General features: G+C 46.2%; 1 protein-coding gene across 2 annotated transcripts in view; it reads right to left on the minus strand.

Moving 5' to 3' along the window:
- Nucleotides 1-8,665, minus strand: part of LOC134350350 (neurocalcin-delta) — a 335,975-nt gene extending 327,310 nt beyond the window's left edge. For both annotated transcript variants that reach the window (XM_063055432.1, XM_063055423.1), the window contains exon 1: nt 8,555-8,665. The gene's annotated coding sequence lies outside the window, so the exon portion shown is untranslated. The remainder of the gene's footprint in view (nt 1-8,554) is intronic.
- Nucleotides 8,666-9,634: the final 969 nt, after the last annotated feature.

The following is a 9,634-nucleotide window of genomic DNA, read 5'->3' on the forward strand; positions in this document are numbered from 1 at the left end:
TGTACTGTGCTACGTTCTGTAACATGTTCCAAGTTATTTTACTGGCAACTGGGAGATTTAGTAATTAGTGCAGCTATAATTTAATGTTGTGGTACTGATTGTGAATGAATACAGTATTCAGTCGGAGACAGCATTGCAAATTACCAATGAGCTTACACACTGTGAATTAAGGAACAATCATAATGTTTGGGATTTGCTAAACGGGGAAGTGAAAGCTTTGCTTTGTACATCTATAATTTGCAAAAAGTGAAGAAATGGTTTAGAGTAACTGCTATGGTATCAGAATCAGAATTATTATCACTGGCATATATCAATAAATTGGTTGTTTTGTGACAGTAATATGTTGCAATACATAATAATAATAATAAAAAGTATATATAAAATATTAAATTAAATAAGTTGTGCAGAATGAAGAGAAAAGAGATGGAGGTATAACAAGTAATTCAGATTTAGCAAATGTACAAAGTTTAAAGTAAATTATCAAAGTATACATGTCATCATATACAACCCTGAGATTCACAGTATTCACAGTATTACAGGCATTCACAGTAGATACAAGAAACACAACAGAATCAACAAAAGACCACACCCAACAGGACGGACAAACACCCAACGTGCAAAAGACAACAAACAGGGCAAATACAAATGAGAAAATAATGAAATAATTATTATAACAGTAAACAAGCAATAAGTATTGAGAACATAAAATGAAGCGTCCTTGAGAATGAGTCCATAGCTTGTGAAATCAGCTCAGAGTTGAAATGAGTGAAGTTATGCCCTCTAGTTCAGGAGCCTGATGCTTGAGGGGTAATAACTGTTCCTGAACCTGGCGGTGTGGGTCCTGAGGTGCTTGGACCTGCTTCCTGATGGCATCAGTGAGAAGACAGCATGTCCTGGATAGTGGGGGTCCCCCCTGACAGATGCTGTTTTCCTGCGACAGTGCTCCATGTAGACATGCTCAATGGTGGGGAGGGCTTTGGTATTTCCGTTCCAGGCCATGACGCAGCGGTCAATACACTCTCCACTACACATCTATAGAAGCTCGTCAAAGTTTTAGATGTCACACCGAATCCCCACAATCTTCTAAGGAAGTAGAGGTGCTGACGTGCTTTTTTCATAATTCCACTTCAGTGCTGGGCCCAGTGCAGGTCCTCCGAAATAATAACACTGAGGAATTTAAGGTTGCTGATCCTCCGATGAGAACTGGCTTATAGACCATCAGTTTCCTCCTTCTGAAGTCAATAATCAGCTCCTTGGTCTTGCTGACATTGCGTGAGAAGTTGTTGAAGTACCACTCAGCCACATTTTCAATCTCTCTCCTGTATGCTGATTGTTCACCACCGTTGATTCAGCCGACGACGACAGTGGTGTCGTCAGCAAACTGAAATACTGCACTGAAACTTTACAGAGAAATTAGTTGTCTGCATTAACAACAAGCACACCCAAGTGTGCTGAGGGCAGCCGGCAAGTGTCACCACGTACGCTGGCACCAACATAGCATGCCCAGAAAGTTTGGCAGGATAACACAGAACACAACAAACAACAAAACAACAACAGCAAAACAAGCAACACACATCAAAGTTGCTGGTGAACACAGCAGGCCAAGCAGCATCTCTAGGGAGAGGTACAGTCGACATTTCAGGCCGAGACCCTTCGTCAGGACTCACCTCTCCCTCGTACCCCATCCGCTATTTATTTGTATACACACTTTCTTTCTCCCACTCTCCTTTTTCTCCCTCTGTCCCCTTGCCCATCCTCTGGTCCCCCCCCCCTTTCCTTCTCCCTGGGCCTCCTGTCCCATGATCCTTTCATATCCCTTTTGCCTATCACCTGTCCAGCTCTTGGCTCCATCCCTCCCCCTCCTGTCTTCTCCTATAATTTTGGATCTTCCCCTCCCCCTCCCACTTTCAAATCTCTTACTAACTCTTCCTTCAGTTAGTCCTGACGAAGGGTCTCGGCCTGAAACGTGGACTGTACCTCTTCCTAGAGATGCTGCCTGGCCTGCTGCGTTCACCAGCAACTTTGATGTGTGTTGCCTGAATTTCCAGCATCTGCAGAATTCCTGTTGTTTACAGCAAAACAAGCTGCTTCCCCCCTTCACTCACCCACACAGACGGACAGATCTCCAAGTGGAGAACACTGAGCAGCAACTTGAATATTGATGGAACGCTTCAGGGAAAATTCAAAAAGCATATGCACCCCTAAGGCAAGCAGCATACTTTAAAGCTTGTTAGTTTAAAGTTCTCTTTATTTTAACAATATTTTTACTTGCTGTCCAATTGTGACAACTTTGGTATATACTGGTCTAATTTTCAAAAGATCCCAAGGTACTGAGGTAACACCCGCAAAACGCTGAAAGAACTCAGCAAGTCAGTCAGCATCTATGGAGAGGAATCAACAGCTGACGTTTTGGACTGAAACCCATCATCAGGACCAGAGAGGGAGTGGGCAGAAGCCAGAGTAAGAAGGTGGGGGTGGTGGGGGAAGAGTACAAGCCAGCAGGTGATAGGTGAAGCCAAGTGAGGGAGAAGGTGGGTGGGGACAGGGGACGAAGGAAGAAGCTGGAGGTGATAGGTGGAAAAGATAAAGGGCCGAAGGAGGAATCGTATAGGAGAGGAGAGTGGACCATCGAAGATAAAGAGGGAAGAAGGGCACCAGAGAGAGATGATGGGCGGGTGAGGAGAGAAAAGGCAGAGGGGAGCCAGAATGAGGAATGGAAAATCAGAGAAGGTGGAGTGGGGAGAAATTACTGGAAGTTAGAGAAATCGATGTTCATTCCGTCAGGATGGTGGCTGCCCAGACAGAGTACGAGGTGCTGCTCCTCCAACTTGACCTGTTGAGTTCCTCCAGCATACTGCGCATATTGCTCTGGATTTCCAGCACCTGCAGAATTTCTTGTGTTTATGAGGCTAGAAGCAATTGCTTTTCTTTAAATGGACCAATTGTATGATGGATGGTATATGTATGTCTATTTAACACTTGCTGGTACAAAAAGAGAGGAGGAGGGTCTTTCAGTCAGCCAATGACTGTCACTGTCCTGGTACCATCTCCTCTTTGTAGAAAGTCATCAAGTCAGAGTGATATAGCACAGAAACTGGTCCTTTGGCCACCTACTTCATGCTGAACTATTACTCTGCCTAGTCTCACCGACCTGCTCCATAGCCTTCCTTACCCCTCCTATACAGGTACTGTACTTATTCAAACATCTCTTAAATAATAAAAATCAAACACGCAACTTCCACTGGTATCTCATTTCCAAATGTCACCACCCTCAGAGTGAAGAAGTTCCACCCTCCTGACCCCTTAAAATATTTCACCTATCACACTTCACCTGTGACCTCCAGTTCCAGCGTCACCCACCTCAATGGAAAAAGCCTGCTTGCATTTACCCTACCTATACCCCTCATCATTTTGTACACAATTAAGCAGGCGTGTTTTTAACTAATGTGCTGTGCCAACTGCTGGCTGGCATCTGTTAGCACCTGTCCTCAGCATGCCCTTTACAACCTTGAATCTTTGCATTTGTCCAACTGAACAGGAAGCATTTTAGTATTTCAATTATTATTTAATCCCACAGGACAATTGCTGGGAAATCTTATTTTAAACACGAACAGTTTTTGTTGCTGAGTGTGTCCTCCAAGCATCTGCCGGCCAGATAAGGATACAAGGCTCCCAGACAGTGACAAGTTTCTTCAACTCCACCACAGAACCCACGACTCATTACCACTGAACACAGGTTACCCCTGAAAGCGGAGTACAGAGCGAGTTTGTAATCCGGCGGGAACACAGGATGTTTGGGAATGGCGAGGGTGGAGCACCGTGGGAGGGGTGTGGGACTGATGGCAAATAAGGAGTGCCAGAGGCAGTGGGAGTGGTGCAGGTGCAGACACACCCAGCCCTGAAACACCAGGCAAGGTCCTTTGATTCCAAACAATTTGTTTATTGATCATTACAGAATGTCTCTCTGGTGCTTCCCGCACCCTCCTCTCCCCCTTTTCCCAACCACGTTTCCCCTCTCCCTTCCCCCTTCCCACTCTCAGTCCACAATAAAGACCCACATCAGAATCTGATTTACCATCGCTCACACGTCATGGAATTGTGGGGGGTTTTTTGGCAGCAGCGGGACAGCGCAAAACGTAGTATTACTACAGTGCTGTGCAGAAGTCTATAGGCACCCTAGCTGTAGACATGTGCCCAAGAATTTTGCACAGTACCGTTTGTCACCCAAGACAAAGAGCTGTGGACAGCCACTGGTAACTACAAGAGATCGGAATTTATTCCTATAGCTCCTAAAAGCCTTTGCAAGAAACAGTCATTTGCACAGGTCGTCACTGCATTGCTCCATTGTAACCAGTAAAGTCTCTTGAAGCCACTTGAAGATAGGTTAACTGAGCGAGGGCATTTCTCTCTGGGGAGGAGGAGGAGGATGCGAGGTGGCTTGATAGAGCTTTACAAGATGATAAGAGGCATGGGTCATGTGGGCACAAGAGACCTTTTTCCCAAGGCAGAAATGGTTAACACCGGGGGAGGGGGGGAGGGGCATAATTTTAAAGAGGAATGTATAGGGGGAAGTGGGTGGTGGGTGTGTGGAGCACCCTGCCAGCGATGGTGTGGAGGCAGATACATTAGGGACACTCAATAGACTCTTAGATAAGCACATCAATGATAGAAAAATTAAGGGCTATGTGACAGGGATGGGTTAGATTGATCTTCGAGTCGGTCACAACATCATGGGCCAAGGGGTCTGTACTATGCTGTAAGATTCTATGTTCAAAAACATTATTATTTCCAAGTCTCCAATTTCAGCTTGTACCCGCTGGTATTTGAAACTTCCATCTTATAAAATAATTTTCATGCAACAGCTGCATTCATTCCCTGCATAATTCTGAAGATAACCGAAACGTCGCCCGTCTCCAACTTCAGAATTCCTTGGGGCCAACAGGTGGAATGGGCAAATTAACACCAAAAACGGCTGTGGAGTTTCCCTTTCTCCCACCCCTCCCCCTACCATCTCCATCACCGCATCAAGACCGCTCACAATTACAGTTACTATGGCACATCAGTAGAAAAGCCCCAGGATCTCCCGGCTCCTGTAAATATTGGAATATTAAGACCAAGGAATGCAGCTTTTTTGCTGCTGTTGCTTTGTCGCGTGTTCTGTTTTTCGTTCTGGGTATGCTGTGTCGGCGCCGGAATGTGCAACCACACCTGTGGGCTGGCCCAGCACATCCTTGAGCGATGTTGCTTGCTAAAGCAAACGGCACATTTCACTGTATGTTTCCATGTACATGTGATAAATAAATCGCAATCTGGTCTCTACAGGACAAAACCTCCCCATTTCTGCCACCGGGGAAACGTCCCTTAAACTTCAGCCATTGTAAAGCAACATCATTTAATTCATTTCATTAATTCCATCACTTGCAGGTTTTATAGAATTTAAATCATTCCAGCAATTATAATGGCTAGTTAATATTTACTGAAAAATGAAACATAACACGAGTTCTGATGACGTGTCTTGGCCCGAAATGTAGACTGTTTATTCCTCTCTATAGATGCTGCCTGACCTGCTGAGTTTCTCCAGCAGTTTAGACCATGAGACATAAGAGCAGAATTAGGCCATTCAGCCCATTAAGTCTGTCCATCGGCCTGCATTTCCATCATGGCTGATTTATTTTCCCTCTCAACCCCATTCTCCTGCCTTAAACTTACTCCAAACTACCTGCCACTCCACCTATATTTGTATCATCCACAAGCTGAGCCATCGTCCAAATCATAGACCCATAACGTGTAAGGAACTGGTCCCAACACCGACCCCTGCAGAATACTGCTAATTACCAGTAAGCCTCCCTTTATTCCCACTGTGTTTGTTGCTCTAGGTTTCTGGCATCTACAGCATCTCTTGTGCACATAACACATGTTGTGACCAGGGTATCTTTAATTCATCTGCAAAATCTCAACAGTACTTCAGCAGTCAACAGGGACAGCACAGAAGAGTGAACTCCATCCATTTAAACATCAGTTCAATAAATGCATGCATGGCTGTGATCCAGAGGCAGATTTGTTTATGGGATGCTACAGCAAGTAAGTCAAACTGGGAGGACAGACTACCCAATCATCCTAACTGCCCATAATCATGTAGTCACACAGCACAGAAACAGGCCCCTCAACACATCTAGCCACTACCGAACGATTGTTGTACCTAGTGACACCAAGCAGCACTCAGACCACAGCCCTCCCACTTACCCAAACTTGTCTTAAATGCTGAAATCGAGCCCTTCCGCTGGCAGCTCGCTCCACCTTCTGAGCGAAGAAATTCCCCCTCAGGTTCTCCTTAAACATTTCACCTTTCACCCTTAGCCCATGACCTCTAGTTGTAGTCTCACCCAACCTCAGTGGAAAAAGCCTGCTTTGCATTTATCCTATCTATACCCCTCATAATTTATATGCCTCTATCAAATCTCCCCTTATTCTCTCTCTTTTCAAATCTTTGTATTATATCCAAAATTAGCAAGAGTACATCGAAGTAGGCAACACTTACAATGTCTCAAGAAAAAAAAACATTATTTTAAAGATTGAAAAATTTTCTCCCCTCATTCTCCTACGTTCCAGAGAACAAAGTCTATCTATTCTATCTTTCCCTATAACTCAGGACCTCAAGTCCCTGCAGCATCTTTGTAAATTATAAGGCCATTCATCCCATTGTGTCTCTGCCAGCTCCTGGAAAGAAACCACCAGTTTAGTCCCATGATATTATGCCCCCTGATATTAGCCACAAGCTTCTCGCAGAGGGTGGGGAAACCTCAGGAATTCCCTACACACCAGATCACTGTGGTGTCCAGATAGAGGAAGCTGACACACTTTCACAAGATTGAGGAATTGAGGTTGATGGAGAAATGGTGATAAGGCTTGGGGCCAAGCGGCCATGACAATACAGAGTACTTGGGCAGGCTTGAGGGGCGGTAAAGTCTTCCTCCGTTTCTATTTCATTGTGTTTTTATGTAAAAGCATATGATTTGTTTGTATCCACTAATAGTCTCCACATCATTTCAGTTATGACCACAGGCTATTTCTACACCATGAACACACTGGAATAAGGCAAACATTAGGGATGAAGCCTTGCCTGCGACATATTCAATATTATTACTCTCACAAACACTCTTTCTTTCTTTCTCTCTCACTCCTTCCCTCTCCCGTAGGCCAAGCAAGCTCATCATTATGCAACATTCACACAAAACCCCGAGATCAGAAATAAACGATCTCAAATTGTGTTAAGTATGCAACACGTGCTTTCTCACACTATGAAAGCAACTAGCCCTCAGTGAATTCTGCGCCAGAAATGGCGAGTTCCCTGATCAATGCACAACGGGCGAGCTTGCAACACGCAATCGGCAGCCGAAGGAGAGGAAGCAGGTTAACAATTCTACTGGGAGCCTTTATTAGTGCAATGTGGCCTGTGCTTTAGCAGACCACTGTGCCATCAAAGCTTTAAACACGGAATTAGCTGCCACTCTTGCAAGAGATTGCTTGCACTAGCAGCCCCGGAGCAGTCGCCCAGGCGTCCTTCACCGAACACTTTCTGCACGCTGTATATTCCCAGCACTGTACTCCCATCCGTTTAGATCTCTTAACGTGAAACTTCCCGGTTCAGCTCACGCCGGCTTGCACCAAGATTGAGAGAAAAAAAAATCACGTTGCTTTCTGCGCGACGGGCAGTGATGGGTAATGAACTACCTGCTTAGAACAGCCACATTCTAACAACGCAGGGACGGATTCATTCCGCGTGTATCACAGACACGGCGATACCCCGGCCCCAGGGTGTGGAGGTGTGGGGGGCATTTTACACAAAAGTAGCATTTAAGCTTGCAACGAAAAGACCCGCCAGCCAAATTATAAATTAACAGGCTGGGTACTGAGGCGAAATCAGTTGCACACAGGAGCACATCCGACTTTAAACTGATACAGTACTTGAAAGCTTGGATATGATGGTTGAAGGCACGATCGCCCATTCTACAGCGCTGTGACCCCGCGCAACTACGCTGCCGCAGCCTGGTAAACATCAAGAGGGCGGGAGACGGAGAAACACGCCCCGGAATTTGCAAACAAACCCCTCCACACAAAGATACGGGGTAGCGGGCAGCACGAACACCGAGGGCTTCCCCGGCAAGTCCAAGCGCACGCCGACTGGCAACTTGATCCCCCCCGGTGACTGACCCGGCCCTTTTTAATTCACACCCGTCGTTGAAAACCAGCAGATGTGAACTCGAGAACTGACAGGCATCGCCAGCCACCGCGTTACAAGGATGCCCCGAGAGCTCATTCTGTTGTTACTAGTACAGAGTGGGGGGGGGCGGGAATAAAAGGCTCCGTTGCAAACCCAAGCCGTTCTGTCCATAATCAGGTCGCTCCACACCTTGCATGGGGTTTGCAACACCTTCTGCTTAACTGTCGGGACTTCATACACCCACCCGGTGCGCCGAACACGGAGAGAGAGAGGGAGAGCACTGCATCCATTCCCTCGCCTTATTCAGTATTGCAACCTGAAGCAGCGACTTACCCCTGCCGCTGAACGCAGTTTGCGAACCGATCCTCTCCGAAGCCCGTCTCCCCTAGACCGGCTCCTCTGTTCCTCTACTTTCCCAACAGTTGAGTGGAAATAGCGGAGAGACTGCCTGACGTCACCCCGAAGCTGCATGTGTGGCCAATAGAGGAGTCACTGGAGACGTTTGAGAAAATATTTTAGCGCAGAGAAGCCTAAAAGCATTAGCACCGTGTCACTGCTCGCAGCGGTTCACTAACCCGGAGACCGACCAAACGCGACGGGAGCACTTAGAAGCCAGGCAGATTCTAGTGCTTAAAGTGTAAGATTAAGGCCAGTTATAGCGGGTGCGATGGGTGGGGGGCTGTGGAGACAATGAGTCAAAGGGTCGAGCAGCATCTGCAGCGGAGCAAAATAATCGTCAACATTTTCCCGCCCGGCGTCCACACCCACATACGCTGCTTGACCCGCTGAGTTGCTTCAGGTTCCGGCATTGGCTCAGGGGCAGAATTTGGCTATTTGGCCCATCAAGCCTGTCCCTCTATTTATTCATAACTAATTTATTTTACCTCTCAATCCTATTCGCCGGCCTCCTTCCCGTAACCCTGAACGACTTTACTAATCAAGAACCTATCAACGTCAACTTTAAATATATCTAATGGCTTGGCCTCAGTAGCCATCGTGGCAATGAATTCCACAGATTCATCACCTTCTAGCTAAAGAAATTCCTCCTCATCTCTGTTCTTTTCTGAGGTTGTGCCCTCTGGTCCTGGACTCTCCCACATGTTTTTACACAGATATCTAAGGGACTCTTGTAATATATAAAATTGGAGGACTATGTGGCAGGGAAGGGTTAGATTGATCTTCGAGTACATTAAGGGGCGAGCACAACATCGTCACACTGTTCTTGTCACGGTGTGCGCTGACAGGCAACAGAACCCCATGTAGAGACAGAAACAAGGGTTCATTCATAGGAGTTCCAAATGAACATTGTTGACTTGACACCACAAGATGAATCATTCTTGAAACACAAGGATCCCGTAATAAATGCTAATGGGGAGTTCGCCTTAAATAATCACAGTACATGCCCGTCAAAAT

Source organism: Mobula hypostoma, chromosome 1, assembly GCF_963921235.1.
Source record: "Mobula hypostoma chromosome 1, sMobHyp1.1, whole genome shotgun sequence".
Lineage (NCBI taxonomy): Eukaryota > Metazoa > Chordata > Chondrichthyes > Myliobatiformes > Myliobatidae > Mobula > Mobula hypostoma.